This window comes from Manis javanica, chromosome 1, assembly GCF_040802235.1.
Source record: "Manis javanica isolate MJ-LG chromosome 1, MJ_LKY, whole genome shotgun sequence".
NCBI lineage: Eukaryota > Metazoa > Chordata > Mammalia > Pholidota > Manidae > Manis > Manis javanica.
Window position 1 is genome coordinate 228212614 of NC_133156.1, and position 20504 is coordinate 228233117.

A 20504-nucleotide genomic window follows, 5' to 3' on the forward strand; every position below is an offset into this window, starting at 1 on the left:
TGGGTGATGCATAAGCCTTCCTGAGGAGGGAAGGGCTCAGCTGAGACCCGGTGGAGGAGGTCACCTGAAGAGCAGTCAGAGGGGATGGGGCGCATCAGGAGGCATGGCTGATGGGACAAGCTGGGTGATAGAATGGGTGGGGCGGGGACCACCCCCACTCCAGGAGTAGCAAGAAAGCACTGGAAGGGGGCATCTCTGAAGGCAGTGGGCTGTCAAGATGGTTCACAAAACTCTAAAACATTGCTATATTCTTTCTCTTAGATATACAGAGAGTGGCTGATCTTGCCTTCTTTCCTGCCTCGTTAAGACTCATCCTGAAATTTAAAGCACATGATTTTCCCCCCTGTGTTATTTCAGTGCAACTGCAGAGATCAGAGATGAGTCCCTCGTGACATAAAAAGGCTCAGCAAACACCAAAACAATAAAGCTAAGCAAGTGGGTGACAGCACAGAATTTTGTAAGTATTCAAAGTTAATTTAGGGCTTTTATATGAAACCCCCAAAGGTCCTGATAATAAATTATCATTCTCTTTTCCATAGCCACCCCTCCTTCCCCATCCCAAACTCTCCCGAACTTCAAAGCCTTCCTGGGCCCCCAGAGGAGGCCTCTGCATGAGCAGGGTTGTGAGCATGGGGAACTGGCAGATTTAGGGCCCCATCCTCTCCCCTTTCAAAGTGAGACTGCCTGTCAACTTGGGTCGCTGTCCTTTGGATGGAGGTACATTTTAAAAACACTCTGAGGCAATGACTCTAGACATTTTGGTCTCTTGTTAATATAGGATAATAAATTTCTAAATTCAGAATGACAAATAACCCTTCGCAAGTTATTAATACTTCATAAAACAAATACTCCAACTTTTGTTTCATTCCTGGCTTTCTCTTGCTCTCTCTGCTATTGTCCTGCCTTCTCCTGATTTTTCTTCCCTCCTCTGTCTTGCATCTGTCTTTTCTCAGACTCCCTTCACAGTTTTAAGTTCGGTTTTGGTTGTTCAAGTGTTGTTCCGAGTATACACTTTGCCAGCTTATACCTTGATAACCTCTTTGAATTTCCTAAGGGGCTTTTAAACAATGACTCGTCTTTGCTGAAACTGCTGTACTGTTGTGGCTTTGCTTCGGGATTTCTTTTACCCTTGGGTTAAAAGGGGTTTTATCATTTGTAATTTTTTCTTTAAGGCTATTTTCTACTTAACTTGCTCCTTCTTCTTCATGCTTTATTCCTCTCCTAAGCTTCCTTTCCACGTCTTTCTTCCCTTTCTATGCACTATATCTCATTTATCTGGCAGCTGCCTGCCCCCCGCCACCCCCACCAGGCCTTCTGTTTCTCTCCAGCCTCCCTTCCCTTCTCTCTGCTGTTGATTGTCTCATTGATAAGCTCTTACCCTATGTGAGGCGAAAGAGGTTCTGATATTTCACTAGAAGCCCCACCAGAGCAGACCAACTGTGACTAGAAGCAGTAAGGGTTTCCACGAAGGTTCTTCCAAAATTCACTTACTAGAAAGAGACCCCTTATAATAAAAGAGAACAATCTGAAATTCTTAACAAAAGCACGTAAGAATTGCTTATGCAAATGAGCAGCTCTATTACACAACTAAATTCCCTCTGTTGTCTTGATTCGAGTTCTGCGCAAATATGAGTTTAAGAACACGCGCGGAATTTAAAAGCCAGTCTTCCTGTTTCAAATATCCACACCCTGCAAGTCACAGCACTTACCCTTTTAAGCAGGCATCACTAGTGCTTTCCTGCCACTTCTTTGCTCTCCGTGTTTTATAGCCTTCCAGGGGGTCTGACTGCGTAAGTACCCCTCAAGGCAGGATGGACAGCATCTCCAAATATCTACCAGATGTCGTGCTGTATCTCAGGATGAATCCATTATTGATTCAGAACTCTCACTAGGGGAACTTCTGCCAGGTTTCCTTTCACACTTGTGATGAGGAACTGGACGGAGCATCAGTAAGGGGACAAGACAATAACAGTAACAATAAACAGACACGGGTTGAAAGCAACGCAGTAATAACAAAAACCACCCTGGCCCCCTTGACAGTTGCTCTCCTTCCAGCGCCAGGTCGCAAATCACTTTCTGTTTCCTTCTCCCTGAGCTCACACACATTCTGAGACACAGGATCTGAAAACATGCCCAGTAGCGTTCTTGTTCAAGGAAATATTTGGATAAGAGAGACAGGACTAAGGAAATTCAGATTCTTCTTGGAGGAAGTTATCAAGAGATGGTCGTGTTAGGCCTGCAAAGTAAAAAGGACGACTTAATTCTCTGTTCTGTCTAATCAGAATCACTTGCAGCCTCAAAAGCAGGTCCTTATTGCAATGGATGCCAAAGGCATGTTTTCCACGTTCAAAGCAGAATCCATCATCTCTCCACCCCAGCATTTCCAACCCTGCAGTCTCGCATCCAATTTACCTAATACATCACTGTCATATTCGTTTTCCTAAAGCTCTTTGCTCTTGACTGCCTTGGGTATTTTTAGGAAGTTGGTGTGATAAAAATATATGAATTAGTTTGTCTAACTATTATGGATCAAATGCCAGCCATAGGACTACAGAGAACAATAAGAAATGCTGGTGCCCAGTGTAGCAGGAAGGTGATCATGAAACAAGTACAAAGAAATGCGAGAAGTATAGTCACAGAGCAATTGAGAAGAAGAAAAGAAGCTGTTAGCTTAATAGGCAGGAGAAGGCTGGAAATTATCAGGGAAGGTTTCATGGAAGAGGTGACCTCTGAGCTGAATTTCTAAGGATCTGTGATGTTTTCCTGGACAGACAAGGAGGCTACTCACACAGAGGTATAGAGGTGTGAGAAATCATGGTGTGTAATGGAACAGTGATAAATGCCAGGTCAAAGCACAGGGGCCCAGGGATGTGTGCATGAAGGGATTACTGGGTGGACAGGTAGGTAAAGTTCAGAAGGTGACGGGCCTTGTACATCATGCTGAGAGTTTGGACAGGAGCCTACTGATGGATATTAAGCTGGGGGATGATGTGATTGTATTTCTACTTAGGACTGGTGACCTGAGGGTAGGGGAGGAGATGAGAAGCATCATAGAGCTGTTCTGACATGGAAACGCACTCAGGTGGAGCTCTGTGAAGAAAGCCCTGTAGTAAGAGTATAAGGTAGAGTTGGCAGGGGTTGGGGAAGCAATTTGATATGAAAGGTTGAATAGTGGTAAACAACACATTAATGTAGGCCACTCACCTGGTTTTAAAAAAACAACCCTCAGTGGTCCCTCATGACTTACTAAATTAAGTTGCAAATATTTAGCCTGATACTCAATATCCTCAAGAATTCGGGTCTAATCTATCTTTCTGACTTTATTTCTCAATATTCCTCTACTGGGAGAAAATGGATACTAAATTTCTTTCCTGTGTTTTTCTGATTCCCTGTCATTGCTCAAGATTGCTATTCTACATTGAAAACCCTCTTAACTCTCCGGCCAAAGCCTCCCATGGGCCACTGCATCCGTGCTCCTTTGGCATCCCCCAGATGAACAGAATCACCCCCTTGGAGATCCTGTGTGAACTGGAGCATATTTCTCTCATTTCACTTATTTCTGTAATGCTTTGTGTTTGTGTCCTAATTGTCTCTCCATTCCATCCCCTTTATCAACTAAGACAATCTTATTGAGGGCAGAGATTCTCCTTTTCGTGTTTTTATCCCCTTTCATACCTCATATATAGAACATTGCACATTACAGTTATAAGGTAACTTTTTCCAAATTAAAGATTTTTACTTTGGCTAAATTTCCCTAATTCCATGAAGTAAAGTAGGAAATTAGAACATTTAGGCAGATAATTCAAATGAATATATCTAATTTGACCATATCTGGCCATTGTTAAATGAAATCTCATGACAATATTAACATAGACAAGATTTACTAATAGAAAAAGGAGAACGCATATGAAGTTTTATGCTCCAAAATATTGTATCCATCAATAAATCTTGGTTATGTTTGGCATATCTCAAAGGGCCCAACAGGTTGTAAAGATATTATTGATAAGATTCCATAAGCTTATAGCCTGCTATTAATTTTTATACTAAATTCCTATTGGCTTTAATGAGAATTCTGATTTTTTTAAAAAAGACTATGACTCCATAAAAGTTCTAAGTGAATTTGTTTTTAGTTCTATAGTGAGGTATGTCTGGGTATAAGCAGAGAAAAGTGCTTTTGGATATTTCATGGGCCATATGTATTTATTCTTTTAGAGATATTTCAGCAAAAACTCCCCTCAAAGTCATGAGACATTACATGAATGTTTGCGCTATTACTATTTTATTCCTCAAGATGATTATCATTATATTTACATGGTATTTGTCTTTGAGCAGCAATGAACACATTTATTAAAAAATTTTTTTAAATTTCATCCCTACATGGTTCTTAAGGATCCGAGGTGTTGCCATTGAACTAATGTGGAGCCAAAGGACCACCAGTAGGAGAATGAAGCTCATTAGGAGCACATGCGAGGTACTGTGGGGACTACCCTTGTCGATGAAGATTTTACCACCGCCTTCAAAGCCTAATTCCATCTCACATCCCCCCCATAGGTCTGCCTGGTCATCCAGAGTCACACCGATCAGACTGTGTCCTGCATCCTTAGGTTCATGTCACTCTCTGTTTTGTGAGTGTTGGTCTTGTCTGCCCATCTAGACTGCAAGTTCCTTTAGGGGTATGAAAACTCATGTTTACTGAGCTCTTAGTATTTTCCAGGTACCAGAAATAGAGAAAGGAACAAGCCAGTACAGTACCTTCTCAACCTCTGTGGGTAAGATAGAAAAGTAAGCCACAACTGCAGTCCAGTGTGAAGACTGCCTGCAAGGGGAAAAGCGTGAGTATCATTATCCACAGACGGGGCCCGTTAACACAGGCTGACCATCTATGGGTGATGGAACAGAGGCTCACAGAGGGCAAGTAACATGCCCTATGTAATGTCCCAATAAATGGCAGTTGCAGGAATTGAACCCTGATTGTCCCAGGCTTGTTTTCTGTATCAAGTTACTCCCCTTGCACACCTACCTGTGTCTCCCCTGTGTCCTCCACACCTACACAACAGTTACCAGTCCATAGGAAATGGTTATTTTTTTGAGTTGTTGAATAGGAGATGATGTTGTTTATTACTGTATTTTGAGCCAAATTTAAATTAATACTAAATGACTCACTAAAGCATATGCAGGTTTTCAAGAGGTGAAAATCATCATGGAGGCATGCTTTTCTCACATGAGGGAGGTTGGCAGGAGGTCAGGACAGACTATCAGGACAGAGTGAGATCGAAAGAAACAAACAACAAGGCCACTGTTCAACCTACATGGAGGGAAATGGGGCAGAACTGGGGTCTTGCAATGAGCGATGGGGAAAGGTTGTTGCAAAACTCACAAGTGGACTTAGAAAGCATGGGGTTGGCTGTTTGTATCCTTTATCAATTTCAGATATGTTTTTATGGGTATCAGACAGGGAAGATTCAAGTGCAGGGTAAATTTTGGATGTAAGTGGCCCATTTCTTATGCCCATTGCTCTGTCATTAACCCTCCCACTCAGTCCTGGAAATGCAAAGCCTAGTATCTTCCATCTGCTCCACGTTATTTATGATGATGCCTCTAATTATGTCCAATTTAGTTGCTGTCGATGATTAAAGGTAATAGGTAATAATAACTTGGCCTCATCATTACCACCATTATTATTAGCTCATTGATTGCAATAATTTCTAAAATTACCCCTTGGAATAAAATATGTTAAACACCTGGTTTATCCTTCTTAGGAACATCTGCTCTAAATGTGTGATAGTGTGGGACTGAATGCATCTTGCTCTGAAAGGAAAGCAAACAGCGTTGACATTGGGAGTCTTGTCTGTGCTGGTATGGATATATTGTGAGATGATGAGAGGAGGAAATAATGGTCAGTCTCAAGTTCAATGCTGGAATTAGAGCCGTTAAAAAATGGGGGAAGAAACATACACACATGCACATGCACACAAAATCGAGGATATCCTGCAGCTACTGCATTCTTTGCTCCTTGCTTGGAAAAGTTCACATCTTCAAAGTGGCCAGATCTGTGCCACAGGAGTGCCTCACCTGGCTTGTAGAATCAGCGCGTTGGGTATGTGGTGAGTGGGAGGGATGCAAGAGCCGCGTACGGAGATGGAGAGAGCAGCAGACTCAGGAATATGAGGGAGCTGCATTCCTCCCTGGTTCTGGAAATGCTTCTACTTCCCTTTTGTTCATTTGGATTAAGTGTTGCCTTCTCATGCTCCTCTTTGGGAGTCAGAGTCTGTCCTGGGCCTGTGCATTGACTGTTTATAATGTTTCGGTCAGTATGTTGTCGGTCATTACATGCTTCCCTCCTTCACTGCGTTGGAAGTCAGTTGGAGACGGACACTGCATGTTCTTGGTGATGTAAGGTACTAAGGGAGTATAAGCTCTGGGACAGTACTTAAACTATACCTCTTTCAAACTTTCAGCCTACCTGCCCTGGCCAGTGAGGTAGCCACTCGCTACATGTGGCTATTTGTATTTAAATTAATTAAAATTAAATAAAACCAAAAACTCATTTTGTCAATCGCACCAAACTCATTTCAAAAGCTCAGCAGCCAGTTGTGTCCAGTGGCTACCATCTCAGTCAGTGAAAATATGGGACGTTCCCATCTTCACAGGAAGTGCTCTGGATCAGTGCCGGCCGACCGCTAGACTCATGTACTAAGGAATGACGGAATGTGGTGAACTTCTGCTAGGTGCTAATTGCTGATCTGCCATCAGAGCCCCACAAGTTGTCAGTAATTGAATCACATACAATCCATCCCAGCTCTAAAGGACTCAGAGTCTTAAGAAAAAAAGAAAAAAAAAAGACAGGCAGTATATATGTGTCTGTTACCAATATGTAAAATAAATGAGTGTTCAAGAATGAACTGCTTTCATATTTGTTTTCTCATTTACTACTCGTAATAATGTTGAGAAAGTGAATTGTGCCCATTTTATAAGTGAATAAGCTGAGACTCAGGAAGGCAAGATAATTTACCCAAGGCCATCCAGACCACCAGTGACAGCTCACATACTGTAAGTGGTATAGCCAATCAGGCTCTACAATGTCATTTCCAAGCCTTCTCCAAAAGACCCCACATGCCCACATGGAATTACATGCATATGTTCTCTCTGTAGAGTACTTACTATGCTGCAAGTGAACTCGAGTTTATCATTGTCAGACCACAGGCAAATTACATCTGTGAAATGAAGAGAAAGTACTTGTCATTTTTTTAAAATTTTGAATTAAGTCCCTTATCCAAATCTCTTACACTGGGTCAAGAACATGCAATTCATTTTTAAAAATAGTTCTGGTTATTGGTGATTTTAAAGTATGTATTGAGTTCAACACAAAACTGATTTTCTAGTTTTCTACATTTTGCTGCAATTTGGAATCACAAGGGATGGAAGTTTAACTTCCTCTCTAATTTTAAATCTATACTTTTTCTCTTTGCTTGGACCAGATCATCAGTTCCCTGCAGCCAAATGTGGTGGTTCTGGGCGGCTCCAGGACCCTGTGCCACGGTACCTCTGGCTCTTCAGGGGCTGTGCATATAAACCTTCTGATCGAATTCACAGAAACCAAGGAACATATATGTCACTGGTATATAAGTACGTACGGAACTTCTATGTGACTCCAGGGGTATGATTTGGCCCTGGCATCCAGTCGCTGAGTACTTTCAGGGTCCCTGAAGAATGTCATGTTTCAGGAAAGAGCTCTAGTCACGCTGTATCATTAACTTTATGGAGTGTTGTGGAATAACATTTAGTTTGATTCTGATCGACTAAAGGTGCAAATCCACAGGCATAATTTAAAAATAAAAATCCCTTCTCTGGTATCGTATAAATACATGCCAGGTGTGAAAGAAACGAAATGGTCTCCCAGGATGTTCTCCTGATGAGGAGGCTGGCCAGCTTTCTGCATCAGCCTCCTCCAGCCCCTGGGGCATTTGTGTGGGTTGCTGCCCATTGCCCCTGTGGCATCTGATGTGGCTCCTAGGGATTTTTCCGAGACCCCTTCATTCTCCTCACCCTCTCTTTCTCCACCATAAGTAAAAATCAAAAGTGAATTACGGAAGGGAGATATCCTCAGACTGGGGTAGCTTGCCTCCTTTATTGGGCTGTGATGCAGGAAGGATCAGATAAGATGGTGATGAAAATTCTTGGTTAGCTTGTATGCTGCACTTGTGCAGGGGAATCAGTTCCTTCTTTGCAGAGGAGTTTAAGCCTCAGGTCAAGAGTTGGATGCTAAGAAACTCACTGGTAAGATGGAGATTTCTGGGCTATTAATAATTCCAACACATTGAATGGGTAGTGTGGCTGACTTGGAACCATGGAATGCGAATGTATCCGACAGCATTTATGCCAACGCTCTCTCCCTTCTGTCCTATCAGGCATCCTTCCATCAGGGCTGGGCCTGGCTGAGTGTGAAGGGGCTACCAGGGCATAAAGTCCCTCCTCTGAGACCCAAGCAGTGGCTGTGAAATCTTGCCCTCTTTGGTGTGGGCTTATGTCCTTAGCAGTATTCACAGGTTGTCCGCTACACGCTTGGGCCTACCCTCAAGAAGGAAGATGGTCCAAGTTCTCCCCAGCTCTTCCCAAGTCCCCCTTTTGGACCCTTTGTGCCTCTTTTAGGTCCTCACCTTCTTTCTTGCCTCACTGCTTGTTTGTTTGTTTTTTGCTGCTCAAGGCCACCCATGTCATAGAGGAAATAAATATAATCATTTCTTCATAGCAAAGTGCTGGGGACTTACCCAAGCCCTTATCTGGGAACATCAGCTTTTAAAGGCAATGCTTTTGTTCAAAGCGAGGCAAATGCTTTGTTCAAAGGAATGAATAAAGTCAAAGTTTTAGGTACTGTAGCTCATGAATCTGGGAAAAGCTGCAGGTGGAGATCTTCACAGGTCCTGGACTCTTCTGTAGGTTTGATCATTGTCCTCTGAGCTGCTGCTTGGCTGACGGAGTGGGGAGGAGGCTTCTGTGGGTCTGAGCATCAGTCAGGAGGGCCTAGATGAGACGTCTGGAGTGGGGGAGGCCCCCAGCCACAGAGCACTTGGAAGAAGAATAGGCACATGTGGTCCACTTGTGATCTGTGTTTACTCGTCTGTCTGGTGTGTCTGAGAAGAGGGCGCAGGCCAGCCAGAGGTCGGCAAGTCAAAACCCTTTGAAGACAGACCCAGCTTCTGAAACAGATCTGGCTTTGCTGGCTCCTCGTCCTGCAGTAGTCTGCACGCTTCTCAGCCCATTCCCTCCGCACGTGTGTTGTCTACACATTTCACTGGTAGGAATGCAGGTATGCAAAACTGTGATGTTCTCTCATTTTCTGCAATGAAGTACTTAGACTCTTGAGCCCCTCTCTGCCTGCAAGCAGGCACTTCAATCCAGTCACTTCCAGGCGGGCTCAAACTGAAACCTGGTCAGTCGGGTTTCCCTCATCCTGTTAGCCCAGAGTGGGCTAAATATTTTGGAAGGATTAGTGTGCACATGGTGGCATCAGGTGTGAAAGAACCGAAATGGTCTCTTTCGGTTGTCCTTGACCTTTGAGGTCATCTGATGGGGTTTACCTCATTCACAATGACAGTGACCTGTGTCTCTGTTGCTGGTGTCCGGGATCCATCCAGGGCGTCAGCTTTGTCCCACCTGTGTTGCTGCAGCCAATGGGGGCCCCTGTCAGACTTTTGATCCAAAACCTCCCTCAAGAACATAGGGTATGTTTGGATGCTTTCTCACACCCCTAGGACCATGGGACATTCCCAAGACTCTCAGTCTCTTTCTTCTTAACTAGTCCCAACTTTCTCTCTTTCTTCCCTGTCCTGAGGTGCAGAGCACATCTGAGAGGCTCTACCTCAGTCTGCTGACAGGAGGAGAGGTGCCAGTCTTCTGTCTCACAAGAATCCACCTCCCTAGTCTAAGCATAGTTGATATCCATCTTCCTCCAGGGCTGGGCCTGGCTGCATATGAAAGGACGGCCGGAGCATGACATCCCTTCTCTGAGACCTGTGCGATGACTGTGAAATCTTGCCCTCTTTTCCATCTCTCCTCTCTTCTCCTCCAGAAAACTGAATTTATATGATTTTTGGAAGAAATCTGCCTTGTTTGTAACACTGCTATTTATAGTATAAGATTTGTATTCTGATTCCATCCAAGTTGTTGAGGATTCAAAAAATCTTTTCTCTATCATAAAGGCCTGGCTCTCACAATGAAAGCCTGGGCTCTTGAGGTCGTGCTCTATATTTGCAGAGTCTATTTGAGAAATAGGTCGGTATTTGATTCTTCTACTCTCTACTGTCGAAAGAGATCATTTTGTTTTTTCTACTCTTCTTATTGCATCTCTCTAGAGCAATAAACACAGTCCAAAACAAAAAGCCTAGGTTTTTAGGTAATGGTGCCATGAAGAAACAGAGAATTGATAATAATGCACTGATAACGATTTCATAGAATTACCCTGCTACACTCAGAATCGCTTTAATTCACTTTGCCCATTTTAGCAATGATCAGATTCTCATGAGAACCAGAGGAAGGAAGGTGAAGACTAGTAGGAGTACCAAGGAGACAAAAAAAAGGAATGTTCCAAACAATGGAAATGGAAAGTGAGTAGAGGTTGAAATTATCATTACCTCTAGGCACCTTTGTGAAAGGCATCATGAAGCAAACTAGAGCAGAAATGTCTGCTGCTTTCAGCTCTATCATTTAGTAGCCATGTTAACATTTGACAAGACAACTACTGGTTTCTTCATCTGTGAAATGGGTATAATACTTACTGCCTTGTTGACTTCAGAGATATGTGTCCACATAGAAATCTGGGGAGATATGACTTTTAATAAGCTTTATTCTCTACATAGCAGACATAGCTAACCTGACAATGGTTCTATGAAACAGGATTAAAGAGGATGCATATCCCTTAAATGAAAGGTGATCTCAATTTTAAAGTACAGTCATTTTCAAATCTATTATTTCAAACTTAATAATAGGTATTTTTTTCTTTCTTCCTTTCCTTTGTTTCCTAGAAAGAATTTAGGCAATGCCTACTGTACCGTAGGCATTTCATTGTATTCGTCTCCAAATCCAACACAGAACTGTAGTCTGTTTGGACTTTTGGGTAACTTATCAGTCACTGGGCATTGGAGAAATATGAGTGCTTCGTAAATAGGATGTACTCCACAGTGGATTGTAGGGAGTAAAAATAAAGAGATAGTATTATGGTCTGTGCCCTTGAGAGATTCCAGGTTTTACTGGGGAAACATTGCTCAGTGATTTATTCATTCAACAAATATTTATCAAGTCCTCTCATGTGCCAGGCACTATTCTAGGTGCTAAGATGATAACAGTGAATGAAATAACAAAAATATTTTAAAAATGGGGCTTACATTGTAGTGAGACTGGATCAAATGCATAAAACAAAGTTTTTCAAAATGTAATTTTGGTAAGTCATGTGGTATAGGATTAATGCTATAGAAATGAATGTGGAGGTGTTGTTTGCAGAACATAAATTTCAAGCAATTACATTTTGAGCTGGAGTTGCAGTTTGCAAGAAATCTTTCAAATGACAGGCAAAGAAGAAATAGAATGAGAAGACTCGAGTAAATGGTTATTTTGGGGACACGGAGGCATCTTGCTTGACAAATGGCGGGTGAATTTCAGATGGGATTGGGGAATTTGACTAAAGAGAAAATGTGGGAGTCCATGACACCAAGAGAGAGAAGTTTGGTTTTAACGGGCTGAGGGCTAAAGGGCCATGAAAAGTTTTGAGTAGGTGGCAGTAGGTTGTTGGGGGTACAAAGGCACATGATGTGACTAACAGTGCTTTTAAATAATATAGATTTGGTATGCTCAAGATTCAGGCCACAGGAAGGAATGTACATGACTTTTCATTTTCAAAGGTCTACATACCATGGGTAAGATTGGGAATTACTAGAACAGGTGGTGATAATTCTGAATTAAAAAAAAAATTCTCCAAAGTCCAGATGATTTAATTAATTAAACATATTTTATTGTGCCAGCCCCTATCTAATGTATACAGATACATTTAGCTATAGCTTTGTACATCCACCTTCATGACATTTACATATGGGGCAATTGATGTGGATCTGGTGAAATGATTTATGATTTATTTACTTGGAGTTACCAAGTCATGTTTCCACTGAACATCGGTTACTAACAGTAGAAATTTCAACTCTTTAGGAACAGTCCCACCACACACAGGGAAAAAGGAGGTATCAATTTAAGAACACTTTTCTTCTTTTTGATCCAGTGGCCAAAGGCAAACTGGTGACCAGGCATTATTTTCCAGAGACGCTTAAGGAACTTATCACTGAAAAGCTAATCAGTTCTCTATTGAGAATTTAGACCTCAGCAGCCATGTGTTTCATAAGCCTTTGCTTTATTCAGGGAGGAGGTTTCCTTATGCCATTAAGACAAGCACTTGGTGAGGGATAATATAGTTCAGGTTTTCTCATAATTGCATGGAAAGTCCCTGGGTGAAATGTATGGATCTGGAAAAGATCAGAACTGACAATGCTCAACGGCTTCTGATTTTCCAGTCCATCAGAATGCCCAGTGGTCTCCCCTTGGATATCTCCTCATCAAGTTTTAAGTTGGTAAAGTCCTTAACAGGTAAAACAATGCTTCTTACCATATGCTGTCACTGAAATCTAAAAGGAATAGAATTTGTGTTTGGTCAATGGAATTGGCAAGCGGAGCAGGCTTCTGGGGCATCTGGACATTGTTCATACTGAAACCTTTTATTTGTTCACTTAGAAGTGAACAATTAGGAAAGCTTCTGCATTCAGGGGATATTTGCAGAATGAGTTCTTTCAGGTTGAGTTTGGCTACGGTCCCATGTGAAGCAGTCACACTTCTTACTCAACAGATTTTGGATAAACCAGGAAAGCTTGGCTCCTCGAATTGCTCGATCTTTGTTGCATTGCCCATTTTTGCAGATTCTGACATCTGGAATGTAAATTAGAACTACATATTCAATATTTCTGTTTAATGTTCATTATCGGTCTCCCCAGAAGATTGTCATTCAGATTGGCTGCCAAGGGCCTGCTATTCTAATTGATGGAGTTCTCGGCCAGGCTTCTGGTCACTCCTCTCTCTCCCTGAGTAGACCAAGGACAGGATAGTGCACTTCAGTCTTCATTAGAAACAGTAAGTCATCAGAGCTGTGTAAGTTAATATTTGTGCTGAGCAGCTCATAAATGTTTGCGAATGAACAATTCCAGAGGTTTCTATAACATTTCTGTGTAGACAATTATTTGCACTCTAGGAATGCTGGAGAATCAGCATTCTAAACCCCAGGCACATCATGTTATGCATCTTGTTTCACTCAATTCTATAACATTTAATCAATGAATACTAGACAGGCACTCTTAAGGATGTAAAGAAAAAGGAGTGACTTCTACTTTTGAAAATTGTATTAGCCTGCTTGGGCTGCCATAACAAAATACCATGGACGGGAGGGCTTAAACAACAGAAATTCATTTTCTCAAAGTTCTGGGGGTTGAAAGGCCAAGATCAAAGTGTTGGCAGGTTTGGTTTCTTCTGCCTCCCTCCTTTGCTTGCACACCACCACCTTCTTGCTGTGTCCTTATGTGGTCTTTCCTCTGAGTGCACACTTGCATCTCTGGTGTCTCTCTGTGTGTCTTAATCTCTTCTTATAAAGTCACCAGTCAGATTGGATTAGAGTCCACACGATGGACTTGATGTTAACTTAATTACTTCTTAAAAGACCTTATGTCCAAATACAGTCACATTCTGAGTTATTGGGGAATAAGCTTCAATGTATGAATTTGGAGGGGATATAGGTTAGCCTATAACAGTACTTTTTTGTAGTAGAGGAGAAGCTTAGTGACCACTATACAAACATAGAATAGGCAAATGTATGAGCAAAATTCCATTGGGATTGACAGAAGAGAGTGTCCCAGTGGTTCAGAAGAACTGGGGAGGAAACCTTTGTGGGTGAAATGGTTTTGAGATGGATATTGAAGAACATATTTCAAAGAACAAACTATTAAATTATATTATATGAAATCATTGTTTTAAAAACCCATACAGTTAACTATCAGCAATTTCATATGGTATAACAATATTTATTTTCATATTCCTGGTATAGAAAAGAGGGTTGGCAGATTTTTTCTATTAAAAGTCAGATAGTAAATGTTTTAGACTGTGTGGATTCTGTGGTCTTCCTCACAACAACTCAACTGTGCTACTGCAGTGGGAAACCATCCATATACAATATGTAAACAACTGTGTGTGGCTGCGTTCCAATAAAACTTTATTTACAAAAATAGGCGGCAGACATAACTAGGAAGAAAAAAGAGAGCAATAACTTAGGTCCCCTGACTTCTAAACTAAGGTCCCTTCCTCTGCACTATGCTAATTGTATCTCCTAGGAACTAGCAAGGTTCTAAGTAAATAATCAGGTTTTTTTTTTTAATCCAAAAATGTCCATTTGGGAAAACAAAAACTTTGAAAACTGCTCCTACTCCCTCCAAAAAAAGACAGCAGGCTGGATTTAGCCCTGGGGCATAGTTTGCTTACCTTATTAGGGGAAGCCTTAAATTCCCTAACTCTTCCATTTGCTCAAACTTGGGTTCCCTGATGCTGGGATGTCCCGGCCCCCGCTGCCGCGTTCCCCTTCTGAGACACGCCGATCCTCTCTGTCCCGAAGCAGAGCTTTCCAACAGCCAGAGACTGGAGAGAACAGAAAATATCTTGGCTCCAACTCAATCCTGTCATGTGGTAACAGACCACAAACCTAAGCCACTTCCGCCTTGTTGTTTAACTTTTGGCACATACGTGTTTTGTTTCTATTTTATTGGCTGTTTAGTGGAACTGAAAAAAGTCGTGTGGTCTCCTTTCATCCACTGAGGCAAAGCAAGCGGCCATCTCTCTCCTCACCACCTCCAGGGTGTCCCTAATGCAGAAAGGGCTCTTCCACATTATCAGATTTGTCCAGATAACTGAGAATTCCATCAAATAACAAACAGCCCATTGTGGGTGGAAGATCTATTAAACGTATGTAATTGTTCTGGTCTCTCCCAGGGAGGAAGCTCACTATAAGACACCTCCCAGAGAAGACTCAGTGGTATCACTGGGGACCCCCGGTTCCTTACAAATATTTACAGTCACTACTCCCCGCCTTTCTAGTAGTGGAGGCAGAATGGTGACCAGTCAAGGCAAGACTGCAATTTTTCATGGAGCTTTCATTCAAAGGGGAGAAGACAGAAAACAAACAAGCTGAAGAGGATACAAATCATATAGTTTCCAGTGATAATTATCATTTAAAAAGAAAATAAAATGGGGTAACAGGATGCAGATAGAGAGTGGCTATTTGCACAGAGTAGGAGCTTTGTGATGATCTGCCTCTGGAATATTACACGAAAAGGCAAGAACAAAAGCGGTGAGGTGAGCACAGGCTCAGTGCAGTCCCCAAACAGCGAGGCCAGGGTGGCCTGAGGAATGACCCACAGGCAGAATAGTGGAGAGTGAGGTTGGATACCTGCTCTGAGACGGGGAGGCCCCAGGACACTGAGTCAGGTAAGGTTCTGTCACAGCTCCAGATGGCCTCAGATTGCTACACTTAAGAGTTCTTGTGTCTTTTTAACATCCTTTTCTCCTTTCCATTTTTATCAAGTTGCCTTACCTTATGTCTGCTGTTTTAATGCTCTGCCTCTAAGCCTGGAATGAAAAACTAGATAATTAATCTCCATGTAACCTAAATGCGTAAGATCAATTGACCTCCAAATGCGGATGTGAGAGTCTTCTGTGATAAAGTCCATGGGGTTATTTTCTAGCCTTTGAAAAGCTCAGATGTCTTTTTCATACTGGACTCTCAGTTGTGTCCTTAATAGTTAAGGCTCTGAATATCTGACTTCCAGATGAAAGTGGAGATGCTTACGAACAGTCTCTTTCCCTTGTGGTCACGTCTCCTGTGCTCCTGTATCTTCAGAAAGAAATCAAGTAGATTTCTAAAGGGTTATTGCCACGTAACTGTTCCTTTCCAGGATTCCAAATCCACAGGAAAGACCAGGGAGGCTGAACACGGGCTCTAATGTCCTTAGAGCCAATGTCCCCTTCCTCCTCTTTTTCTCGTTGAATTCACGTGAGAGTTAATAAAGGAAGACATCTTTTCTCCCTACTTCTTTTACTGCAGTTAGAAGGTGAACACAGCAAAATCTGTTCCTGTCTTTCTGGAAGATGCAGCATTTGAACAGGGCAGGATTGTAATCAGGAGGACGAAGAGATGAGAGGCACGCAGCCCTTGGGGCCTGAACATCTCCGGCTCTTTGTCGGCTTTTCTGTCGCTCTTTTCTCCCTCATGTTCTTGTGCTATGATGTCACACCATGGGCTCCTTGGGCCAGAGCCTGTCACTACTGTGTTTTCCTCTGAAAATGTAGTTTTCAAAGTTTTATTTTCACTGCTTTAATTGTTTTAGAAGCAAAGAAGACCAGAATACTGTTTGGCAGGACCAACTTTGATTTTAGCACCAGGTGCAGGAGGCAGCCACCATAAGTGACGTGGGGACATGGAACAATGGAGCTGCACTCTCCCAAACCCTTTCCTGAAATCTCATCACAATGGCCAGAATGCTGTAACTTTTTTGTTTCCCACTAAAATGTAAATGCCCAGTGGAAGAATAATGCCTTAAGCCTTCTCTAAGTATTTATCCCGTAGGGGGAGTTGGACATTTTCCTGATATTAGGTTTTTATAGGAGAAAGAAAGGCGAGTCTGAGAACATTGGAATGCCTAAAACTCAGGAAGTTGGGGTTGAAATGTGGGGGTAGTTTTGGGTGGAGGTGAAGGGAAGATTTGCAGGAAAGGACTCAAAAAGAAAGGCTAGAACACCAAAAGCAAACTTGGCTGCCTTCACAATTACCTCTAGCTCTGGCCTCAGGAAATATCACTGCGCTTACTGTTCCCTTCCTTGGCTCATTAATCCTGGTCTCCAGTTTGTGCTGGTTTCCATCTCTCTGCCCAAGGTGCCATGTCACAGCCAAGCAGGTGTACCCTTGTGCCGTAGGATTTGCTAGGATCTCTGAGTCCACGTTTCACTGAAGCCACATTTCATCTCAAGGCTCGGTGGGTTTCTTCTTTTGCTTGCCCACTGCCCCCGACTTCGATGTGTATTGTAAAAAAGCTGCCCCAAAGCTGGCTGACCACATTCTCTTACTACTACCCCCTCCTCTATTCAGAAAATCCCTCTCCAAGTCACAGAGGGCCTCCCTGTCTTTCCTCCATCTCCCTTTCTTGAGCCAGTGTTTTTACCTTGCACCCTACCTTACCCACATTCGATGGCTCTTCTCCTTGACCATTAATCCCAGATGTGGAATCTTGTCAAATCTTCTTTAAAATCAAAGTACTCTTTATACCAGCACTAAATCTCCTTCATCTTTCATGACAGGGATATCTTCAAGGAACTCCGTCCGATTTGTTGAACATGACCCCCCTCTGCCTGGGTCCTTGCAGCCGTCCTTCAACAAAGTGGGCTTTTCCAGGCGTTCTCCTACCACATCCTTAAAGAATGTTTCCCAGAACTCCCCTACTACACTCCTTCTGTCCCTAAATAAACCAGATGTTCCCGGGGCTGATCTTCTATCTCCCTGCTTGTCTTACATGGGATCTTAAAAGAAATATGAAAGATGAATCTGGCTGTTTTCAAATCCTCGGGAATTACTTCCAAATAAGTGAATTTCAGTTACTGCCTCTTTACCTCATCTGTTTGTCCCATGATTGCCAATTAAAAAAAAAAAAGGTAAAATGAAGAGCCATGTGTTTTCTACTGCTTTACATGATGTACGTATGTCATTTTTTTGAAACTTGCCTCCAGGTCAGTTATCCTGAAATGTAAGTTTGGGGTTTGAGGCAGCTCAATACATAACATTCTTCTCAATACATTACATGCCCCAGTTCACAACCAATTGAGAAATGAACATAGGTACGCTAACAATAAACCATCACTTTTACCATTTTGAGTGAGTGGATTGGATTTTCTATTGTTCTGATCCTGTATCTGATACACTTTTCTCTGGAATGGTTGGATAATCACAAACTTCCTCTCTCAAGGTAAAGCTCACCCCACAGAGTGAAGTGTACTCTCTTGGCAGGCAGGCAGACCCCAAAGAGAGGACAGCCATGCAGGGTCAGAGCCAAGGATGCCCATTTTACTTTTCCAAGTTCACGACTCAGGAAAGTCATTCCTCCTTCAAGACCAGGACATATAAGGCACAGCAGAGGGGGCAGGAGAGGAGTTTCTCTCACAGGACGATCAAATCGTGGGGAACAGGCTCTCTAGGAGGATCAGGTTCCCTAAGAATTAGTTGTTTGTTTTAAAATGCAGAATCCCCAGGCCTGGTCTGATTGAAGATATGGGATAGAGCCAGCGGCACCCAAATATGTAAAAGAAACCCAAATGATCACAACGCAGGTCAGTGAACCCCACCTGGACTAACACTGCTTGACAGTCTTAGAAGATACTCTCCAAAAAAGGGATTATTGTCAAATGTTTTGGAAACAGTGGATTTAAAAAAGTGAGCACATTTCTTCTTCGATTTATAGCATTATAAAGGTTTGAGAGGAGGGTATGCAGTATTTTCCAAACTTCTCAGATATCTCTGAATCACCTGAGACACACTGTTGGGCTAACACAGTAGGAAAAGTTGAGTGTCTGCAACAAAAGAAATAACAATTATAATCTGTCCTGCTCAGAACACACTGGAGGCTCAGTCTGAGGCACTCTTACCCTTGAAGAGAGTCGCTGAAAACCCCGGAGCACGTTGAAAGAGCAAATAGGATCTTGCAGGGTTTGCTAGTCGTATCACTTGAACAACGGTTGGGGAGCCCAAAGAGACCCCCAGGCTGATGGCAGCTCACGTGGAAATTCGTTTCCTGTCCAAACCCCTCTGAAGCCAAGGGAGAGAGATTCAAAGAACTGGAAAAGAAAGAGAGAAGACAACAGTCACATTTGGAAGCTAGAAAGCATACGGACCAACAGAAAATGAGTCAGCAACACCAACAGCTGAATCCGAAACCGGAGTGGAGAAAGCTACCAGTCACCGTGTCACCTGCCACACATTCCTCAGAAGGCACTGGATGCACGGCTCTGGTTTCCCTTACAACAGGGCGTAGTGGTGGGAATGAGAATAGATAGGATTGAGTGAAACACATTGGCAAAGCAGTCATATCTCTGGACTTTCCCAAAGCTATGCCCTGGGTAATTGCCCCCCTTTCCCCACCACACCCCAACCCCAGAGGGGACTAGATGTTTATTGTCTGAAGAGGATAAAATGGAAGAACTTGGGATTGGGGATGGCTGGCACAGATGCTCGTGCAATTGAAGATGGGTGTCCTGCTGCAAACAAGGTGACCACCAACCTCTCTACATTGTCAGCTGAGTCCTTTTTGTCGCGCCAGTTCCAAAAAAGTATCTCAGAATACAAATGCCCCAAGCAGGCCATTTAAAAATATGCTTGAAGGAATATGATTATTCCAAAAGGAACGACCAAAACCCAGGCTTCCCCACTAAACAGCCAACCCGATCACCCTGCAGGCAAGCTTAAAGTCAACGAACCCCATTCAAAATTGGCTACAAGATTCCCAGTCTCACATGCAATTCCGGAACCTTGCCACTTGCCATGGAGAGGCAGTACCTGTTTCTCCTCCCCCTGAGATGGGGTGGGATTCTGTGACTGCCTCCATAAACGGAATGTGTTGCATGATTACTTTTAGGCTAGGTCATAAGAGGTGATGCGGCTTCTGCCTGGCCCTTTCTCTCTCTGTATTCTTGACCTCTGAATCTTGCCATCATGCTGTGAGGGAGCTCATGGAGAGGACCAATGAAGAAGGAAGAATTGAGACCCTCAGCCAAAAGCTAGCATCAGCCACAAGACCCATGTGTGATGTAGTCCGGCTGTTGGAACCTTTCAGCTACGGCCTCTGACAGGGTGGGGCAGAGAGGCCATCCTCACTCAGCTAGGTCCAACTCCTGACCCACAGAATCCATGAAAATCATAAATGGTTGTTTTAAACCATTACACCTTGGAATAATTTGCTCTAAGGTCATTAGTAACCGGAATAAGAATTAACTAAACATTTAAAGAGTTAAACTTACAATCATTATTTTGGAGGTCATCTCTAAACATTTCAAGATCCTTGGGGGAACACATTGTCACCCTGCAATTTAGAAGGATTGTGTTTGTGTGTATGCAAGGAGCACGGAGATCAGATCACAGTGGAAGCTCATCGTATAGTTCTCTGTATGATCCGTAATTCTCTTAAAAGCCTTTCTGGAATTTTAAACTATTTTCTTTTTTCTTTAATAAAAAATGCATAGGGGATGAGACATGAACTTATTACAGAATAATAAGTTCAGGGTTTTTTAAAATGAAGAGAAAGTTCAGAATACTCTGAATAGGAATTCAAAGACTATTTATAATACATTCCAGAGCTCAGCAAACTTGTTCATATTGCCTGCTGTTTAGGATT

General features: G+C 42.6%; 1 long non-coding RNA gene across 1 annotated transcript in view; it reads right to left on the reverse strand.

Moving 5' to 3' along the window:
• The window catches only part of LOC140850373 (uncharacterized), a 37161-nt gene extending 22468 nt beyond the window's left edge, over positions 1-14693 (reverse strand). Inside the window, exons 1-2 of the long non-coding RNA XR_012133111.1 lie at positions 14560-14693; positions 7162-7214 (exon numbers count right to left, since the gene is read on the reverse strand). This is a non-coding gene — a long non-coding RNA (uncharacterized lncRNA). The remainder of the gene's footprint in view (positions 1-7161; positions 7215-14559) is intronic.
• Between the last annotated feature and the right edge of the window lie 5811 nt (positions 14694-20504).